A 21,678-nucleotide genomic window follows, 5' to 3' on the forward strand; every position below is an offset into this window, starting at 1 on the left:
TTACATTGTTTCTTTGCTTCTCATACCACAAAGCATGGCTTGTCTAGCAAACCTTAATGGTATTTCTCCAACCTCATCTCTCAAAGAGAGAGTTTTAAAGTAGAAAACGTACACTTCAAGAAGATTGGCAGTTGTTGGACTTTCCAGCAATGAAACAGAACAATTCCAACAGCACTAAGGAAACAACTGAAAATCTCAGCGAAACTGCTAAAGTACTTCATCTGATTTTTGGTATTTGAAGCAAGAGTGTGAGAAAAGACTTCAGATTATTCAATTATGTTAGAAAAATCCCGGCAACGGAAGTGTGCTTTACTAATTAGCCAAAAAAATATTATGTTAGCTTGATCCAAGATTTTCGAAATCATCGATCAAGTAGAAGGTGCATAAAAAATGATGTCAACATCGCTGGAACTTACATTACATGATTAGAATAACTTGTTTTCAATTTTGTCACAAATGACCTTCGCTTACAAAATCGTTCTCATGCAATGAAAATACAGAAACAATATAGTTTGCTAGTAAGAATTGCTGTTTATTTATTAAATATTTAATATAGGGATGCCAACTCCAGATTGAATGGAAAACCTATTATCTCTTCTTGTCCATCGGCTACTCCATTAAACTTTTGATATCACCCATCCCAAGCCTTCGATGCTGTATGTATCATTAAAAAAAAATGGTTAATCGGTCCAAAAAGTTTCTCTAGACAAGTTGCTAACAATTGATGAGTGTATGTTAATACCAATTAGCTTATAATAATCTATTTTAGGATTTTTACCATTGAAAGTGATTTCTTTATTTGAAAAATTAAGTGTTGAGATGTGAGCTTCAGAGAAACATCATTTTTATTTTTATGGTTTTTCATTCTTCCTACTTGGTTCGTAAGTATGGTCGTATGGAGAGCCATGAACAAATACCTAGGCTTGAGACCTTCCATTCATTATCACCACTTATGGCCCAAAAGAAGTATCCACCGAGATGTTGGGCCTTAGCAAATCCTATCTTCGCGGAAACATATCTAGGGTCATCGTACCCGATCCAGGAAGTTCCAGCAAAGGAATATGTTGACACAGTAGTCTTATCGTACACAACAGTCGCACCATTTTTCCGGTTGAAATTCTCCACATCTGCGAATGTCATTGACCCGTCACCAGGTCCCACACCAACTGCAGGTGCACCGATCCCACGCACCTTTGTCTTCTTAAGTTTCCACGTGTGTCCATACAATGGCAGTCCCATGATCAACTTTGTTGGTGAAACTCTCGATCTGATCCATGATTTGAGCCCAACCTTAGTCACACAAACCGTGTGAAGTGCCTACCACTCCCGCTCTAAAACCTCGCTCTCGCAGTTTAAGTGCCAATCCCTCATAAAACCCTGCTATGAGATTTTTAAAACCGTGCTCTCAATTTTTACAACCGCGCTCTCCGAAATCTCAACGAAAATCGTTTTTTTCCTTCAACAAAAAAAATTGAGAACTACCTTAGAACTTATTTTAGGTCTATCTACAAGAAGTTTCAATTGAAAGGAGTAGTATTTGGGTCGAGATAATAAAAAAATCAAGCTTGACGTGTGTGTTCACTGGTTTACATGACTTCTGACACTGTGTTCTTGGCAAACAAAGAGAGAAAGGAGAGAAGAGAGTGGAGTTGGATATTGTATAAGACCTATTGATGACATGTGGAGTCAGAGGTACAAAAAGTCGTCTGTTGAAGATTGTGAAGAGAGAACATTTGCGGTGGATCAAGTCCGCGAGAAGAATCGCCGAGAAGCGCCATATAGGGAGTGGGACAGGTGGAGAGCTAGAAGGCGAGGGATAAAGTGGTGATGAACGAACCTGATGAGAGAAGGAGTTAGAAAAAAGGGAGAGTATAAAAAGAGGAGAAGAGGAGGAGAAAAGGGGTCGAGAAAAAGAGAGAGATAGTAATTGTTTGAGTATACATTTTGGCGCCGTCTGTGGGAAAGAGCGAGATAAAATGGCCACCATAACAAAAAAGGGAGTAGGAAGACCTAGAAAAGAAGTTATTCGAGAGGTAGTAGAGGAAGAAGTGAGTGAAGAAAGAGAGGTGGGTGGAGAGGAAGACATATCTGATGTGGCGGCAGACGCCACCAGACTTATGCAAGAAGAAATAGTCAGGTTAAGAAACGAGAACGATGAGTTGAGAAAGGAAAAGAGACACCGCACAAGATGACATGGAACATGGGGATCGTCGGGGCAGTGAGATGGAAGGGGAAAATGAGGTATACCAGTCTTGGGGAGTAGATACAGTAGAGGGCATCAGGCTGGAAGTGGTACAGGCCATGATCGAGAAAGATAGAGAAACAAACCGTGCGGTTGAAAAAGTGAACCAAAGTGCTACTCAAAAGGAGGTTGCTAACCTCAACAAGAATCCACTGGCGGATTCGATCTGGAATTCAGAGGTACCTAAGAGATTCAGTCAACCAAGATTCGAAAGGTATGATGGGAAAGGCGACCCAATTGATCATTTGCATCATTTTAGACAACAGATGCCATTGTGGCAGGAAAATAAGTATGACGGATTCGCTATTTGCATGATGTTCCCCGCAGTTCTTTAAGGGGGGGCGCGGATCGGTTGGTATTACCGCTTATCTTCGTGGAGCATCAGTAGATTTGAAGAGCTAGAGCGTGCCTTCGTGGACCATTTCATCCACCAGAAACGGAGGGTAGTGGATATCGCGGCATTATTTAACATCAAACAGAGGTCAGCGGAGTCATTAAGGGAGTTTCTGTGCATATTCAAAGAAGAGACCCTGAGGGTGGAGAATCTGGAGGAGCATACAGCGGTCATTGCATTTCAGCACGGCTTGAAGCAGGGGACTAGGGTTCACGAATCAGTGTCCAAAATCGAAATCACCACTTTGCACGCTCTATACCCAAAGGTAGAAAAATATATTCGGTACGAAGATATAATGCAAAGAAATGCGAGGGAACAAAAGAGATCGGGGAAGGCAGTGCAGGCGGTGGATAAAAATGATAGAAGAGATAGGGGAAAGAGAGAAGAGAGAGAAGGGGGATCCAACAGAGGGGAAAGGCGTGGACCCGACAGAACGGGAGATCGGAACAGGAGAGATATTCGTGAAAGAAAGTCGTACCGTGAGATAGAACAAACACCTCTTAATAGGCCGTTAGAGAAAATCTTGCCACTTATCAAAGAGTTGCAGCATTATGAAGGACCGCGGAATACACCTGGAGAGATTGAGGGGAAACCTTTTTGTGCCTATCATCAGATTAGAAACCACGCCACTAACGAATGTTATGCTTTGAAGTGGCTGGTGGAAAGAATGATTGAGAAGGGGATGCTTAGAGAGTATGTCGCGAAGGTTCGTCATGCGGAGAGAGGACAGGCTCCCGCTAGGATCTTGGGAACAATAAATGTCATTTACAGTGGAGAGACACTTGGGAGGAATGCCCACCGTGACAAGATGAGAAGGACAGCGAGCTTACAACAGGTAAATGAGGTGGCAAGCATGACGCGGTTAGTTTCAAGAACCGCGATTGCCGAAGGAAACATAACGTTCACTCCGAAAGACTTGGAATCAGTGATTTCGCCGCATGAAGATGCGTTGGTGATTACCATAACAATGGATAATTATCTAGTGAAGCGAGTGTTGATAGATTGCGGAAGTTCAGTAGACATGTTGTTTATAGGGGCCATGGAAGAGATGAATATAGATAGGGATCAGTTGAGGGTTTCTCAGACTAATTTGTATGGCTTCAATGGAAGCATGACAAAGCCTATGGGGGAGGTAACGCGTTACCCGGTGTCCGAGGTCCGGCGGCCGGTATTCACCAGGTTTATGGTGGTAGATACTGGGTCCCAATATAATGTCATTCTAGGGAGAAGATGGATTCATGAAATGAAGGCTATTCCGTCGACCTATTATCAGGTGATCCGCTTCCCCGCGAAGGGGGGGGTGTACGAAATTAAGGGGGATCAGGTCGCGGCTCAGAATATACACCAAGTGACGGTGAAAAGTATGGTTCGTGGAATAGGGGGTGAAAAACCGACGAATGATAAGGGAGAAGCGTAGCAATTACAGGAGGCGGAATTCACTGAAGGATGCGAGTCTCATCAGAGACCGAAAACTCTGGATGAGATCGAGATCGTGAACCTGGGGGTGGGAGAGGAAGAGAAGTTTACTTCGGTCGGGTCGGACTTGCCAAATGAATGGAAATTCAAACAGGCACAATTATTAACAGAGAATGCTGACATATTTGCATGGGCGATTGAAGATATCACAGGAATAGATCCAAAGTTCGCTTGCCATCACTTGCATATGAAGGAGGGTGCGAAGCCTGTAAGACAGAAGATGAGAAGCGTAAGACCCAAATACGCGGAAGGGATTCGCGAAGAAGTTATACGGCTTAGGGATGCGGGTATAATCAGGGACGTAGAATGTACGGAGTGGCTGTCCAACGTGGTCGCGGTTTCAAAAAAGAACGGCAAGGTTCGAATGTGTGTTGACTTTACGGACGTAAATAAAGAGTGCCCTAAAGACTGTTATCCTATGCCGCGAGTGGATGAGTTAGTAGATAGAACCGCTGGTTTCAAAGTATTCTCTTTCATGGATGCTGATAAAAGATAAAATGAATAGTCTACCTACAAAATGAACGATGGAACTCAAAACGTAAGTAAACTAAAACTAACTTATGATGCTTATATTTATCAAAGTTTCTCTACTCTCAATCCTATGAGATATAGTGGAGTAGGAAGTCCGTTCCACTCCTAGTGCTCTAGCATGGAATGTTTTCTAATCTAATTAGTCGGTCTTAAGTCAATGAGAGCTTTACGAAGGTGATATACTACGATACTTACTGAATTTGATTACTTGAATTTAACTACGAATGATATGGAAATATGATTGTGCTTGAATCTAGATAAAGGATTAGAGGGGAATTGAATCCACCTCGAATCCAACTTAATAGCCTAACATAGATTCTTGTATCTCGATTTTTACGTTCTTACGGCAAGAAATTCGAGTTCTAATCCCTAGTGTTCATGTCATTTCTACCGAGTACTAACTAGCATGTGAGGTTGTCCACCCATTCTCATGGCGAATCACGACCTTCTAAATTGGAATAGATTCTACAATGTTTCTATACTATACCACTAAGTTTTCATCAAGGTTTCATCAACCCCTCTAATGGAGGTTTTAGCCTTGAGTCATCAAACCATCATTTCCCATTTCATTATAACTACACATCGTATTAAAATTCTAACTTAACTAAATTAACTAACAATGGTTCAATCTATTTAAACTACGGAATGATAATCAACAAGAATTAAAATCAGATCTATAAATTGAAATAACATAATTCGAAATTGAGAAAACAACTATTTTATTTATCTAATCAATCAAGAACAATGATTCAAAGACTTAATCTAAACAAGAATTGAAAATGGAACTAAAGCTTAATTTAATTAATGAAAACAGATCTAGAATTATCTATATTATTTTAGGTCTAACTAGCTACCATTAACAAAGAGCTAAACTTTTGTTTTTATACTTTCAGATCCAAAAATCGTGCATGGGCTTGGAGCCATGTTTTGGGCCAGAGAATCAGGCCCAAAACCCAATTCTTTCAGTCCAAAAAGGCCTCTTCAGCTGCAGTTTTCTTCCACACACTTTTAATCCACTTCTGCTCCTCTGATTGGGTCAAGGATTAGACCATTGGAAATCTCTTTCCGAGCCGGTCGTTTTGACATAAGGTAGGCCCCATTCCGAGTTCTGAGTCCAAAGATACGGCTTTCGGAAGTTCTGACTGACTTATTGTGATGTTTTGGCCGTGTCGACTTTTCAGCTTTTGACCGGGCTTTAGGAAGGCTTTATCTTCTTGAATCTTGGCCTTTAATCACGGAACTCCTTAGTAACCGAACTTTTCTCCTTTATCTCACTAAAGTGGCACATTTACGCACATAATGGACTTTGAAGCACGAAATGCATAAAACAAATGTCGGTGTTAACTCTTAATTATTACTCACATAATTGGTCCAAAAGTATGATGTTAAAGGGTTAAAACTACAGTTTTGGGCTCTTATCAAACCACCCAAAAACAGCATTTTGCTTGTCCTCAAGCAAAGATGAGAAATTAAAATAAGTGACCAAAAATGGAGTTCTATCTACTCTCGTTTATTTGAGCGATTGCATTGACCCCTATGCGACAAGGCCTTAAACCACTAGGAATTCCCTAGTGGACGAAGTTATAGCCCTCGTGAGAGTTTTCAGTGAAGGTACTCACAAACTTCAACTATACTACAACGACTAAGAAATAAAACTATTGTTTTCCTCATTCATGTCCCAACTATCTATACATCTCACTAGCAATTGAATAAGAATAACCAAGTCAAAACCTAAACTAATATATGCATAATAATCAATCATCTATGATACAAATATATATACTATGAGTAATACTATGAAATGCCTAGCGGGTTCGTTTTCTGAAAACTTCGAATAAGCGTCCTTAAGTAGGTCCTCACATAAATGTCAAGACAAAACCACTATAATGATTTTTCTACTCAAGTTTATCTTTGCTCCATTGTGCGGTGGGCACACTTTACCTTACAATCTCAATGACAACAAGGAAGCGGGTCGATCAAACACATCGCCACTTACTATCACACTAACCTATTCCTAATTGAGCTAGAGGTCTTTATTAGGTGTTACGGGGATTAGGAGATGGTTTAAGAAGGAAGGAAATGGATATTCAAAAGGACAAGTCCGAGATAATAGAGTCTTCATATTATATAACTTAGAAAACCTTGTTATTTTCTTTTTGCTTCTATACTTTGTTTCCATCCTTAGCCATATTTTTTTTTTCTTTTCTTTGGCTTTTGACTCCCTTTTATTGGAGTTTTTATTTATTTCTATATTATTTTTTTTCTTTTCCTTGGATGGAAACTTCTTTTCTTTTTAGAAGCAACTAACTAATTTTTGTTTATACAGGTTTTTCTCTTCTTCTTTCTTCACTCATTCTATTCTCAGACTTATTCTAAATTGGGTAAGTTGATTTATTTTATTTTTTTTTATTTTATTTTTGTTTTTGTAACAGGGTAAAGGAATTGTGGTTTATGGAAGGCTAAAGAAAGGCTCAGAGGGGCGACTAGCGGGAAATAATTCATAGGTTTGAATTTCTTGTTATATCGATCCAAAAAGGGCCTAAATTCTTGCTTAGGATATGGCATAGTGATCAAGCAAGTGGACGTGTGATATCCCTATCCGGATTTTACTTCTCCCTTGTGTCATTTCTCAATTGTTTTATTTCATATAAGGCTTTAGGCTATATTCTCACAGGATTTGTAGAATAAGTACTCTAGCCTAGATTTGAAACTTATCGCTAACAATCATAGATACTCATGTAATATATTTATAGATAGATGCAAAGATTATTACCTATATATTAACCTAAGTTTCTAACAATTATTTCGATGCAAAAGCTCATTGAGACTTCTAGATTGTTAAGAGCATGGAGAAAGAAAACAATACCAATATTCCTAAGTGTATAGCATAACTTATTTATTTATATTTTTGAATTGATTTTTTTTTTAAAAATTTTAACTAGAAAACAAATGCATATTATATATATCTATATCCTAACAGATGCCTCAATTACCGTGTTTCTATGCCCCAAAACAAGAATCATGCTTTGTCCTCAAAGTATTGTAAATAAAGAGGGTAGGAAAAATACCATTGAAGCGTGTGAAATTCGAGTGAACATCCGCAAAACAAAGTTAGAACGCACTACTATAGGAAATAAACCGACATAACTCTATAATGAAGTTCCACCCATTATGGGGTTAACAAAAATGAAATTGCTTGGGACATAAGCGGACACTAAAAAACTAAAACTTACCTTATCTCCCGCTTTTAAGCATCCTCCTCCTCATTAAAGATATGAGGTTCCTTCAAGATCCCCGCCGGTCCATTATAACTTGCCAAGCTTGCCGCCATTTTATCATCTACTAATGCTAACTGTTAAGTGTTATTATGTCCGATGGGATGTAATGGGCGACCAAACCAAATGAGGTCACACCGCCATCCCAACCAAGTCATTATTCGCGAATGAGCGAACCACCTATTGGTGGGTCTCATGACTTCAACCCTTTTCCAATTTGTGAATTGTGCGCGCGAATATGTGTAAACAACTACGCATGATGCGGCTTACCAACGGGCATAAGAAGATACTTACGCCTCATGGTTTGGGCTCTCTTAAGACTAGTGACCAAAACTCGGGGGGAATGTCATAGTGGCGGCGTCCCCTCGCCTAAAGCGAGGAAAATGTCACCAGAAGATCTTGTTTGCGAAAATGAAGCGCCATTCCCCAAAATATTCATCGGGATGAATAACATAGTGGTGCCTACGTTTAAGGAAAGGCTACCAAGGGCAATGCTATATAAGCCTCGGTCCATTACTTCGAAATACCCTCCCCATAATAATCATGGAAATATGTATAATCATAAAGATATGCATTATCAGTCATATATGCCCATGTGTGAACAGGATCAGGTATTGGTATTCCTAAAACTAAGGCGACCAAATTTTTATTGAATTCATGTGTCGTGTCATTGACTACGACGGAGAATTCTTGATCTCCATCCTGATTACAATAGAATTTAACGTGGTCATAGAAATAAGCAGTAAGTTGTGGTGAATATGACTCGTCATCACTTACCGATAGATGGCGCCATCCTAATCGCGAGGATCCCGTGGCCGGAACCGGTGTCCATAGGTCCGGTGCCCAACACATCTTCGAAAAGACTGTTCAAGTATGACTACGGGAGATGTCATCTTAACTACTCTTTGAACAGTTCCACAAAAATCTTGGAATGACCCCTGTGAAAATTGAAAATTTCAGCGTTCACGAAGAAGGCGGCGATGCGTCTTGGCGGCTTCGTATAGGGCGCTGGTCGCTCTTCTTGTAAATTGATTTGATGTTATGGCGCTGGTCGCTTTTGGTATGAGGGCGGGTTGCGCGCTCTAGGTCCGATAGGCTGAGGCGAATTGGTCGCTCAAGTATGAGGGCGGTCGCTCGACAAAATTCTTCAAAAAAAAAAAAAAGCGCTAGCGCTCGACAAAGCGCAGCGGCTGTAGTAATACCAAAACCGGAGTTTAGAGCAAAAAGAAGGTAAAACTTGGAGTGGATGGTGCGGGATGATGGTGGGATGTATTGTGGTTTGTTAGTGTAGAAAGGATGGAGTTTAAATAGGTTAGGAGCTTCCAAAACAAATCGGGAAGTTCCCTATTTATTTGAAGGCAATTTTCGGAAATAGGAAAATTCCCAAAACCGAAAACGGAAACAAGCCATTTTCATAATTTCCTAAAAATCCTGGTATCTTTCATACTGGATTTAGAATAGGAACTTCTAAACTCTCCTAGATTTCATGCTACCACCACACAAGTCATAGATATGCCGATATCGGCCAAATTATCAACCTTTCCTCCAAGACAACTTCACATATATATGATCATATAACGACTTATGCTCGGTCTAAATATTTCCACCCCCAAACAAGTCGGGAAGGTGGGATAAATAATAAAACAAGCAGTACTCGAAAATAACCAATTATATTAAAAATAAAATAAAATATAAATCCAAACAACATTAAATAAACACATTACTATTTAAATTTAACTACTGAATTAAAATCCTTCTAATAAAATGAATTTATGAAATAACAGCGAACTCCAACTGGGGTGAACACCTAGTTTTGTGATGATGATGGACCTTGAGATGGAGATTGGCTTGAACCCTCTGTCCTTTGGCGACGACTCATGCCCGTCGGACTCGGTGAAAACAGAGTCCTCCACGGGTGGCATGCGTCGTAGCATCTCTATTCGGAACAAGCGTTGGGCTTCCATCTCGCATCGAAAAAATCGATACATCGGGTTTGTTGTTCCGGTGGATAGTCTCTATGTTATACAAGATATCGTCGAGAACCCGCCGAGCATTTCAAATCTCCTCGAAGGTTCCCTTGCTTCTTTTGAACTACTATCTGTCTATTTCGGATATCTCCACAAATACCATAAACGCACCGCAAGGTAGTTTGCAACACTTGCATGCGTTCTACATTAGAATTACACTTCTCTAATGCATCTTCATCCATCCATGTCATATCTTCCCTTTCATCCTCCGACTCATCCATTTTTTCTTCAGACAACGACCAAGTCTCTTGGATGCAATCCGTATAGATACTTGCATTAGAATGCAATTTGATCTTAATAGGAGCAAATCTTGCGACAGCTCTAAAGGAGAGCATGATCTTAGTGATCAATACGGGAAGAGGCGCTAAACTCTTCCCCACTCCTCGAATCACATTAAACATTAAATCAAGGATGCAGAAATTATACTTCTTTGTTTGCAAAATCCAGAGAACGTGCAGACATTGCAGGCCAATATCACTGACTTTGTCTTTCCCGAGGACGTTCCTACCAATCCACTGAGCTCTGACCCGGTTGATTGGTTCTCGTGGTGATCCGGCGGACGAATGGGATGTCGGATTGTATTCACCCTCCACGGCGGTATCTTTCATCAAAGCGGGAACCCCAAAGATCTTTGGGGTTCCCGAATTGTCGTTACTAGGTTGCTTTCAAAGCGTAATTCCTAACATTCGACTAACAACCGCCGCTAAGCGTTACTTCTCTCCGCGTTCCTCCTAACTTTATGAAAATCCTATCCCCTTCCAATTCTCGCTTTTTATAAAACTGTTCTACCAAATCATAGTGATAGAACTCCTCAGTTGAGTACCACAGTCCGTTCCAATGTCTCTTGAACATCTCCGGCGTCGTAAAGAAAATGGAATCGGAAGCAAACGCGTGTTCCGGCAAAATTCTACGTCGTAGCGCCATTGAAATTTCTTAGACTACTAATGGTTTGTAGACTGTGGGGGAGGCGAGTTTTGAAGAAAACTACTAAAAACGGCGTTGGTGGCGTTGGTGGTGGTGGTGGAAACTATAATTGTTGGCTGTTTTTCGAAGTTGGGTTGGTGGTGATGATTGTTTAGAGAAGATTTAGGTGGATTTGATTTCCTTGGTGTAGGTGTAGTTAGGTTTTCTTCCCTCTCTCTATATTTATTTTTTTATTTTGGTTTCCAAAATTTAATTTAACATGTAACCGGCGGTTTGGGATTGAAGTGGAAACACTGTGCGTGCGGGTTGGGAAGGAAGGAGACGCGCAACGTGCGTGCGGGTTGGGCCCAAGCCCAGTTTGAATTCCGAAATTTTCCGATTTTTCGCGCAAATTCAAACTCAATTTGCCGCTTCGTTACTGGCCCGATTTTGGCGAATGAGTTATGGAAATGATCAGTAGAGAATTTCCAATCCAATGATCCATAAAACACTCAATTCCAACCATGGGTGACGTATAAGAGGGTAGAAGAACGCCTCGAAGTGCGTGTGTGACGTAAGTTATGCGAACGAAGGAAATCTTAGTTTAGATTACGTCAACCCAATTGAACTAATGGGCCTAAACAAAACCAATGGAAAGTTGGAACATTCCGATGGAAAGATCGATTGCCCACCCCAAACAAATTTTTAAACACAAAATTTGTTTTACAGCGTGGGTCGTTTAAAGTCAGATTCCCAAGACTTGTTGGATTGCTATTTCTATGATTTTAAGAATTTTAATTTTATTTTTATATGTTTATTATAAGAAACACGAAAAACAATAAATACATAATTCACTCCATAGAGGAACATGACTCAAAACCGGAGAAAACATGCAAAAGTGGCCCCAGATGGGTAGGGTTCTTTACCAGGACGTCGTGGAGGACCGGATGGTCATGATGATACTGAATGCGGGTTCGGTGATGATGAGAGGCGGTTCTAGCCTTTTTGGTCGGAGGACTCTTGGCTGCAGCCGGGGCCTCCTCACCCGTCCGAAGTCACTTTCCCAAAGTTTGAGCTTGTTTGTGGCCATGGCATCGTCCCGATACCGCTGGACGCTGGTTGAATAAAGTCGTCTTCCCAATCCGCCGCGGCAAAGTAGGAAGAGGGGGCGGTATTAGGTGTAGCGGTACGAGATTGAGCGGCAGCTCGTTGGGCAACGGCTTTGGAGTGAGATATCTTGTTGGTGTACTTGAAGGACTTGAAGGCTTTTCTTTTAGGGCGAGGGGAGGATTTGGGAAGTCTTTCTTTGGGTGGTGTTGGTCGGTAGAGCGAACCTTGATAGTTACCTATGGTTTTCAATGAAGAATCAAGGAGAAGAGGGTTCCCCTTGTATGTATCTATACCAAGAACTTCACACTGGGCACTTCCTAAATCACGGAGCTTTTGAAAAATTGTTGAGGAGACGCCGGTGTAAATTTTAGATCGCGAATCGGGCTCCAACCTGTGTCACAGAAGAAAGAGGAATTAAAAGCTAGTTAGGAAAAGACATTGCGAACCAAAAGATGTTACGTACCACTAGAAAGGAAACTGAGATGCCTTAGAGAAACGTCAGAGGGAAGATCCGCGGGTAGAAAACTACCGGACACATATAACGGATAATAATGCCATACTTTGTCAGAAGTAGTAATGTGGAGGACAAAGGACTTTTTCTGTGGTCGGGTACAAAGGGATTGGTATCCTACGCTACCAAACTTGGTACTTTTCTTTATATAGTAATGAGCTATTATGTCGCAGAGTTGGATTTTTGGGGAATTGGTTTTGTTGTAGAAATTCGCGGCGTATAAGATGCGCCAAAAGTTACCAATGCCTTGGCATGGGGGGATGTTGAAATGGTTACATACCGCAACATCTAGAGGAGTTAAGGGAAACCGCAAACCGGCGGCTATCTGATCTACGGTAGCGACGAGACAACCGGACCGCGGTGTGACTAGATGGGGAAAATGGGTAACGCTAGGCACGTGCTCAAGGATCGCGTCGGCGGGGATGCCGTAAGCAGTTTTAATGGCCTTTAAGTTGGGTCTACAACGATATGAAGGCGGGGGAGGAAGAGGGGCTTTCCTTCCTGAAGTGGAAGGTTCCGCGGCAGGGCTAGAAATGTCAGAAGCCGTGGATTCAGATCGTTCCGCGGTATGACCGCTAGATCTGGAGGTGGAGGACGCGGATCCCCTGGAGTGAGTGCCTGAGGCACTCACAGATTCGGATTCCGACATAATAGAATCCGATAAGTTGGAGAGCTCCAACGAAGGGAAATGGAGGAACAGTTACACAAAAAAAGCGTAATCAGGAACAAAGGACAGAAGCAAGGAGGATGAAGACAAACCTGAGATACAAGCAGCAAAGAGCAACGAAAATGAAGAACGATGAAGAAAACTCAAACCTTGAACGGCCAAAAATCCACCGGAAATGAAGAAACAGTAGGAAGGAGGAGCAGAGTGAGAAAAGTGAGAGAGTTTATATGCAAAAGAGGGTTTTGAAGGAAAGAGATGTTTGCCGGGATACTAAGCGGCGGGGGGTAAAAGCGTAATATCGCCAGAAAAAGGGCCGAGAGTAGAAAAGACGTGGGTCCTCGAAAATTGAAAAGGCGGGTTCGACGCTTGGCGTGCGCCCGAAAAAGACGACTTTCATACACGTGCTCTTTGGCCACGTGGATGAGGGCGCACATGCGAAGGGGGTGCATGCCAGAGATGGAATATTTGGAGGAGGTTTGGGATGATTCTCGGAACCGTATACAATCCGCGGACCATAAATGATACCGCGGAATGTCAACGGAACCGAGAGGGGCATCTGTATAGGACCTATTGATGACATGTGGAGTCAGAGGTACAAAAGGGTCGTGATTGATAGTGAAGAGAGAACACCGCGGTGCCGATCAAGTCCTTGTAGCATGAATATAGAACCGCCATATAGGGAGGGGGCGGAGAGAAGCTAGAAGGCGAGGGATGGAGTGGAGATGAACGAACCTAATGAGAGAAGGAGTTAGAAAAAAGGGAGAGTATAAAAAGAGGAGAAGAGGAGGAGAAAAGGGGTCGAGAAAAAGAGAGAGATAGTAATTTTTTGAGTATACAGATATTCTATATTAAAAAAAATAATAAAGAACTAAAAATAATGAGTAGTAATCTGGACTAAGAAATTTCATATGTTTATTTTCTTTTTCTATTTTTGTAACTATATTTCTTTTCATTTTGAATATCTAAGCTTTACTTTGTTTAAATATTTTTTTTTACTACTTTGTTTTACAAATATGTATATTATTTATATATTATATAAGTCGTTCTCAAGGCGCTCTGAAACACAGACCTTCTCAAGTTAGGCGCTCTTACGCTCCCGCTCAGCGTTCTGGTGACTAAGAGCCCAACACTTGTGCTGATTTGACTTTTACGGTCAAATAGTGCAGCCAAGACCCATGATAGTCAAAGCTCATAACGTTAATCCAATCTACGTTTTTCTCTATGGATTGTGATGGGTAAGCAAATGCTGGCTCAGATAGAAAGAATTCAGCTGCAAAGTATACAGCTGAAGATAGCAGAAGTGGCCTTTGTTTTGTTGCACGTGCCTCATCATTGATTGCGTTACGCCATTCTTCAAATAGATGGCCTAGATTATTCATTTCTGCCTGGTTAAGTGGAAACTCCGAATCAAGATCAAGCCCATCAAATCCATATTTACGTGCAATTTTAATCGCTGAGTCAATAAAATTGCGACGATCGCTGCTTTTGCAGCCATGCGAGATAATGTAGTAGGATCATCACCTCCAGCAATTGAAAGAATGGTCTTAATTGAAGGATTCTGATGATGAAGAGTGGAGGTGAATTGGCTAAGCGTATCATGTGCCGAGCCTGGAACTACTGATGTATGCAGATAAAAGAAAACAATAGAAGACAAGGACAGAATAACAGGTAATAACCAAGGCGGCGGATTAGCTGTCCTTAAGGAAAAGGCCCCTTCCAATGGTGCGAGAAAGGCAACAAAGGCATGGCGTCTTTCTCACGAGGATTCAATGGTTAACAGCGGTCGACTTTGCACTAGAAACGGACTACCCTCTAGAACAAACAATATAACTCTCTCGGTGGCGGAAGAAGAGAAGAGAAGAAGATTGAAGCAATAAAAGACTTATCTGTTTTAGGTGTAGGGTGGAGAGAAGGAGTATCCACGAAGTTCCGTTTTGGCTGGTGTGGAGGCAAAGCGGATGACTTCAACTTCGTCTCTTACTCTGAATCGGTTCATCCCTATAGACATAATGCTCTTTGTGTTTATATAGAGGTTTTCGTAGGAATCCAAACATGAGAATGACTCCTCAATTCGGTCTCCCAAAATAGCTATGAGACAGAGTCCAACTCTGAGCTCGCGACTCGCCAAAAACTTGTTCAAAAAAAAAACAAGTTTAGGCAATTGGTAATCCACTACCCACTAGACAACCAGCCCAAGCCCAAGCCCACGACGACTTCGAAGGAAGCGTGTGTGGCTTTGGGTGAGTCCTCCCTCCTAACACAAAAGCCTTTGTACCCTAAGGGCACGCACTTTATGTTAGAGGTTCACCTCATATACCTCACTACCTAGTGGTGGTTCACCAATGTGGGACTAAAAAACACACAAGTATTTGAAATACACATGAAGATTCCAACAATCCCCCACTATTTCAAAATACTTATAGTCCCCACTATTTTGGAATAGGATATTACAAAAGAAATGGGTTAACAAAATGCCGGAGAGAATCGAAAAAAACAATGCATAAGATATCGGGTGCTTTTCGGGCTTGAACCGGTCATAGGGTAACATGTCTTATAATACGGAAAGTGGTGGATAAAAAATCTTTGAACCAACATTCCCTTGTAGTAAAATAGAGGACATGCACCCACATTGCTCCTTCATTATATGCGATTACTCAAGGGTGTTGCTTTTTGCCCTTTGCGGCTTCGTGTTATGTGAATGCTCTAGAGTAGAATACTCATAAGAACCGACCAGTTTCTACATTCACGTAGGTGGATATCCATCAAGTGTACATAGCAGTTAAAATACACTATCTCATAAAAATAATGGACTATGGATTCCATTAAGAGTAAAATAACTCATCCTTTTTCTCATTGCTATTCAAGTTATACAAAGTATACAATAATGCTATCTAGTCATAGGGTGGGACGTCTCAAATAAAGACAATAGCATTTTTAATGGAGGTGACTTGTTTTCCCTTTGAACCTACTTCATGGGATCTCCAATCACATAGGTGGGGTTGCCGTCAGTGTCGCCCTCTATCTAAGGCAAAAGTCCCATCCCCCTCGACGTATCAACCACTTGTCTCCTGTTAAGTGGCTTTGTCAGAGGATCGGCCAAATTTAACTCTGACTTCACATAATCTAGAGCCACAACTCCAGATTCCAGCAGCTGCTTTATAGACTGTAGTCTCGCATTTAATATGCCCGCTTTTCCCATTATACAATTTGCTTTTGCCTTTTGCTTTGCTATTGACGGCCCGACAAATGCAATGCATAGGTGCAAATTGAGGCGGTTTTGTACCAATAGGAAGATCGCCAAGAGGTTTCTAAGCCACTCAGACCCTCTGCGACTTGCTTTATCTAAAGCAATAAGCTCGAACTCCATGGTTGACGAGCTATCAAGGTCCGCTTAGAAGATTTCCAAGCGATCGCGCACCTCCACCTAGGGTGAAAATATAACCACTAGTGGACTTGATATCATGAGAATCGATATCCGGTTTGCATCACAATAACCTCTATCACGTGGAGTTTGTCTAAACCTTATGCCGTAATTCATTGTTCCTCTCAAGTACTTGGCTAATCTCTCTAACGCACTCCAATGTTCCTGACTAGGACAATGAGTGTATCTGCTTAGCCTGCTAACTGCATAAGCAATGTCAGGTCTAGTGCAATTCATCAAGTACATGAGACTACCAATAATTTGGGCATATCTAGACTGAAGTACACCATGTTGAGCATTTTTTCGAAGTTCACTATTTGCCTCATAAAGGTGTCGCATTACGGGCTTACTATCATAAAAGTTAAACTTCTTCAAAAACTTCTCAACATAATGCTCTTTGAAAGCGTGCAGATAGCCATCAATCGCTTTCTCGATGATTTTGATTCCAAGAATCACATCGACTTCTCCCAAATCCTTCATTTCAAATTGGAAGGATAAAAACATCTTGGTGTTTCTCACAACATCAAAAGGAGGACTCATGATTAACATGTCATCCACATATAGACAGGATAATCACATATGAATTCACATCAAAAGATTTGAAGTAAATACATTTATCGGCATCATTTATGTGATATCCATTAGACATCATGACATTGTCAAACTTTTCATGCCATTGTTTTGGCTTTGTTTCAACCCATATAAAGACTTAACTAACTTGCATACTTTATGCTCATTCCCGGTACTATCAGATTCTCAGTGCATCATATATATTTCTTCATCAAGATCACCATTCAAAATGCAGTTTTACATCCATTTGATGAATAAATAAATTATGAATAGCAGACTAGAGCCATTAGAACTCTTATAGAAGAAATCCTAGTTACGGAGCATAAGTATCAAAATAGTCAATGCCTTTCTTTCGGGAGAACCCTTGACTACAAGTCTAGCCTTGTATTTCTCAATGGAACCATCTAGTTTCAATTTCTTTTGAAGATCCACTTGTAACGATAGGTTTTCGCCGTGAGGTAGATCAACTATCTCCCATGTGTGATTAGCTATAATCGAATCTAGTTAAAGTATATAGCATCCTTCCGAAAAGGAGCATCTCAAGAACTAATTGCCTCATTATATCGCCAGGGATCATCATCAAGAAGAAATGTGTAAAAGTCATCACCAAAATTGGTGGATTTCTGTCTCTTTTACTCTTCCTAATTTCTTGTTCAGATCCGATTGATTGTTGTTCACTAGGAGCTACCAACCTCTCAATGCCAATTTTCAAAGGAAACAAATTCTCAAAGAAATCAGCATTTTACTCTCTATAATAGTGTTAGCATCGACAAGGTTATTATCGATTTTACTACTAAAAATCTATATGCAAAGACTATTATGAGCATAACCAATGAACATACAATCAACGGTTCTAGGTCCCAATTTTTTTTTTTTAGGTTCGTTCACAAGAACCTTAGCAAGACACCCCCATTTTTTAAGTATGTCGTTAGGTACATGACCTTTCCATAACTCATATGGTGTCTTATTCCCTGTTTTCTTGTTGGGTATCCTATTCTCAGATATGGCAAGCAGATAGGATTGCTTCCCCACAAGTTAGTGGAAGCTCCTTAACTTACAAGCATAGCATTCATCATCTTTTAGTGTTACGTTTTTTCCGTTCTATTACTCCATTTGACTCGGGAGAGTATGGTGGAGTAGTCTCATGAATAATGTCACTCTTTGTCACAAAAGTCCCGGAAGGGGTTAGACTCATATTCTCCACCCCTATCGGAATCAAGTCTCTTAATCTTACAGCTTAAGCTGGTTTTCAACTTCAGCTTTGTACTTGAGAAACATCTCACCTGCCTCATGCTTGTGTCCTAAGTAAATATACCATGGTGTACCTAGAGAAGTCATCTATGAATGTAATATAATAAAACTTCCCCCTCTAGACATGGTACTTCTCAATTCACCCAAATCCGTATGAATAAGAGTTAGTAATCCAGTTTTATCTCTAGACACAGTTCTACAGGGTTTCTTCGTGGCTTTAGTCTCAGCACATATCTCACATTTATCATTAGAAAAATCAGAAATATTAGACAATAAACCACATGCTTTCATCCTTTTCATATACTGAACATTCACATGTCCTAGTCTACCATGCCATATATTAAAAGAGTCAAGCAAGTAAAGCGTATGATTCATTCTTATTAATAATAATGTTGTCAAGTACATTCAACATGAAAAGACCACTGTTATTACAATAACCTTTACCAACAAAACCCTCATTCTTTGTCAGAACAAACTTGTCACTCTCAAAAGTCACCTTGACGCACTTTTCCCAAATAGGGACACGTAAAATCGATTCTCGATTTAATCTCGTGAACATGAAGAACATTACTAAGTGAAAGGGTTTTCCCCGGTTAACTTCATAAGAACCTTGCCTGTTCCTCAACAGAACGGACCTAGAGTCACCCATATAGACCCTTTCATCTTTCACTAGTATGTAGTCCGAGAAGGCTTCAACATCACCAGCACATGGCGGGTGGCACGAGAATCTAGTACCAGTTCCTCTTCTTCCGTATTGGCTATGAACACTTGTGACACGACAAAGAATAACAATATCATCTCCCCAACTAGATTAGCATTGGGAGGATCATGTCTGTCTTTCTTTGGTATGCAGACCGAAAAGCCCTATGTCGGGTTTACCACAAACATAACAATTTCCATCACAAGCATTCACTCCTTTTAAAAGAAGTGCCTTTGACCTTGAAATTCTTATTTTTGTTGGACTTCGCTTTTAGAGGTTTTGTTAGTTTCTTTGGGATTACCTTCAATGATATTGGCTTTAGAATGGAATTCCTTAGACAATACCTCATCCCGAAGTCTTGTTCTTTTTCCTCTATGTGAATGTGAATGATCACATCTTCAAGTGTCATCCGCTACGCTTTTATGCTTCATACTATTTTTTAGTGTTTCCAAGACTCGGGGAGTTTCTCAATCAAACATCCAAAGAACAAAGGTTTCGGGTAAATTAATACCCTCGGTTTTCAAATCATTAATCAAAGACATGAAAATCATGGATTTTGAGCGTTACATCTCTATCCTCTCTCATATGGAACTTTAGAAAATTCCCAATATAGCATATTTCGAAAGTACCAAAGATCTTTATTATATATTTCTTGTTCAAACTCTCCCATATATCATGTGCATTCTTATTTGAACAATAAATATCAAAAATCTCATTGGACAAGGTACTCAAAATAGCATGACGACATACCTTATTCCCATTGAGCCAAGCATCTTGATTTCTTTTCAAATCATTAGAACCCTCCATGGGTCTTCAGATCGCTGAGATACTTTGCATAGTTGAGTACATCTAGAATTGTGAACACCCTTTCTCTCCATCACTTGAAGTGTTTGAAGGATTCAATCTTTGACACATTGGGTAAATTGCAAGCATTCAAGAGAGGTGCAAAGATCTCTCATAGACGAAGTTACTTCCATGACTCTGTAATTAGTTTCTTTGATCGGCGTGGTGTCAACAGTGTAGATATCTTGATCTTTCCTTAAGATTGATGTATGCGGATAAAAGAAAACAATAGAAGACAAGGACGAATAATGTAATAACCAAGGCGGATTAGTCATCCTTAAGGAAAGATTTAAGCCCCTTCCAATGGTGCGTAAAGAAAAACAGCACAATCTTCCTCACAGGATTCAATGGTTAACAAAGCTAGCCCGACTTTGCACTAGAACGGACTACCCTCTAGAACAAAGAATATAACTCTCTGGCGGCCGACAGAAGAAGAGAAGAGAAGAAGATTGAAGCAATAAAAAGACTTATGTTTGCTTCGTAGGGTGGAGAGAAGCGGAGTATCCACGAAGTTCTGTTTTTATTTGGTGTGGAGGCAAAGAAGACGACTTCAACTTCCCTCTCTTACTCTCAGTCGGTTCATCTCTATAGACACACTGCTTTTGTGTTTATATAGAGTTTTTCGTAGGAATCCAAACATGAGAACGACTCCTCAATTCGGTCTCCCAAAACAGCTATGAGACAGAGTCCAACTCGCACTGCGACTCCAGCCAAAACTTGTTCAAAAAAGAAAAACAAGTTTAGGCAATTGGTAATCCACTACCCACTAGACAACCAGCCCAAGCCCACGACGCGGTTCGGTGCGGGGCGGGCGTGTGTGGCTTTGGGCTTAGCTAGTAATTCTCCGAATTATTCACGAATTATTCGCGAATTATAAGGTTTGGCGAATAAAACGAATAATTCGGCGAATTTTTGAATGATACGGTTTAATTCGCGAATTGGTTGGGCCAGACTTATAATTGCCGAATTATTCACGAATTATAAGGTTTGGCGAATAAAATGAATAATTTGGCAAATTTTTGAATGATACGGTTTAATTTGCAAATTGGTTGGACCGGGCCTTAGTTGGAACCAAAAATAAATGTGTTAGTAATAGTAAGTAGAACCAAAAATTTGACATTTGCATTATTTTTTCATGAATAAAATTGTAAAAATAAAAATAAAAAACGTTATATACTTATATATCAAAATTTTAAATGTAAAACATATAGCCGAATTTTAAAAGAATGCATTCAGATATACCCGTTTAAAAAACACGATATCGTATTTTTACGTTAGCGTTTTATTGGACCGAATATTTAAAAGTATTATTGTTGAAAATTTGAATCTTAGGCTTAATAATTGCCGTGATCGAACTTTTGTCATCCACCTATCACCTAATTTACTAGCTATGGCTTTGGGTGAGTCCTCCCTCCTAACACAAAAGCCTTTGTACCCTAAGGGCACGCCCTTATGTTATAGGTTCACCTCATATACCTCACTACCTAGTGGTGATTCACCAATGTGGGACTAAACAACACACAAGTATTTGAAATACACATGAAGATTCCAACAACTACTAGCCTAAATGTAGTTGGGTCTGGTGTGAGGAATGCATAGAAAAGATGGGTGAAGAAGGACGCTTTGATATCATCTATAGGTAATACCGAAGCAGAATACGAAGGCCAGTAACCGCCTTTGATAATGGAAGGCGATGGAGAAACGCTATCAATGGCAGCGATAGTAAAGATGGCAGCTAGAAGTGAGACTCTTTTCAT

At 40.4% G+C, this 21,678-nt stretch overlaps 1 pseudogene; it reads right to left on the reverse strand.

The window, feature by feature from the left end:
* Window positions 1-631: 631 nt before the first annotated feature.
* LOC147508163 (nod factor hydrolase protein 1-like) lies at window positions 632-21,678 on the reverse strand (annotated as a pseudogene).

Source organism: Coptis chinensis, chromosome 3, assembly GCF_015680905.1.
Source record: "Coptis chinensis isolate HL-2020 chromosome 3, ASM1568090v1, whole genome shotgun sequence".
In the NCBI taxonomy this organism is placed as follows: domain Eukaryota; kingdom Viridiplantae; phylum Streptophyta; class Magnoliopsida; order Ranunculales; family Ranunculaceae; genus Coptis; species Coptis chinensis.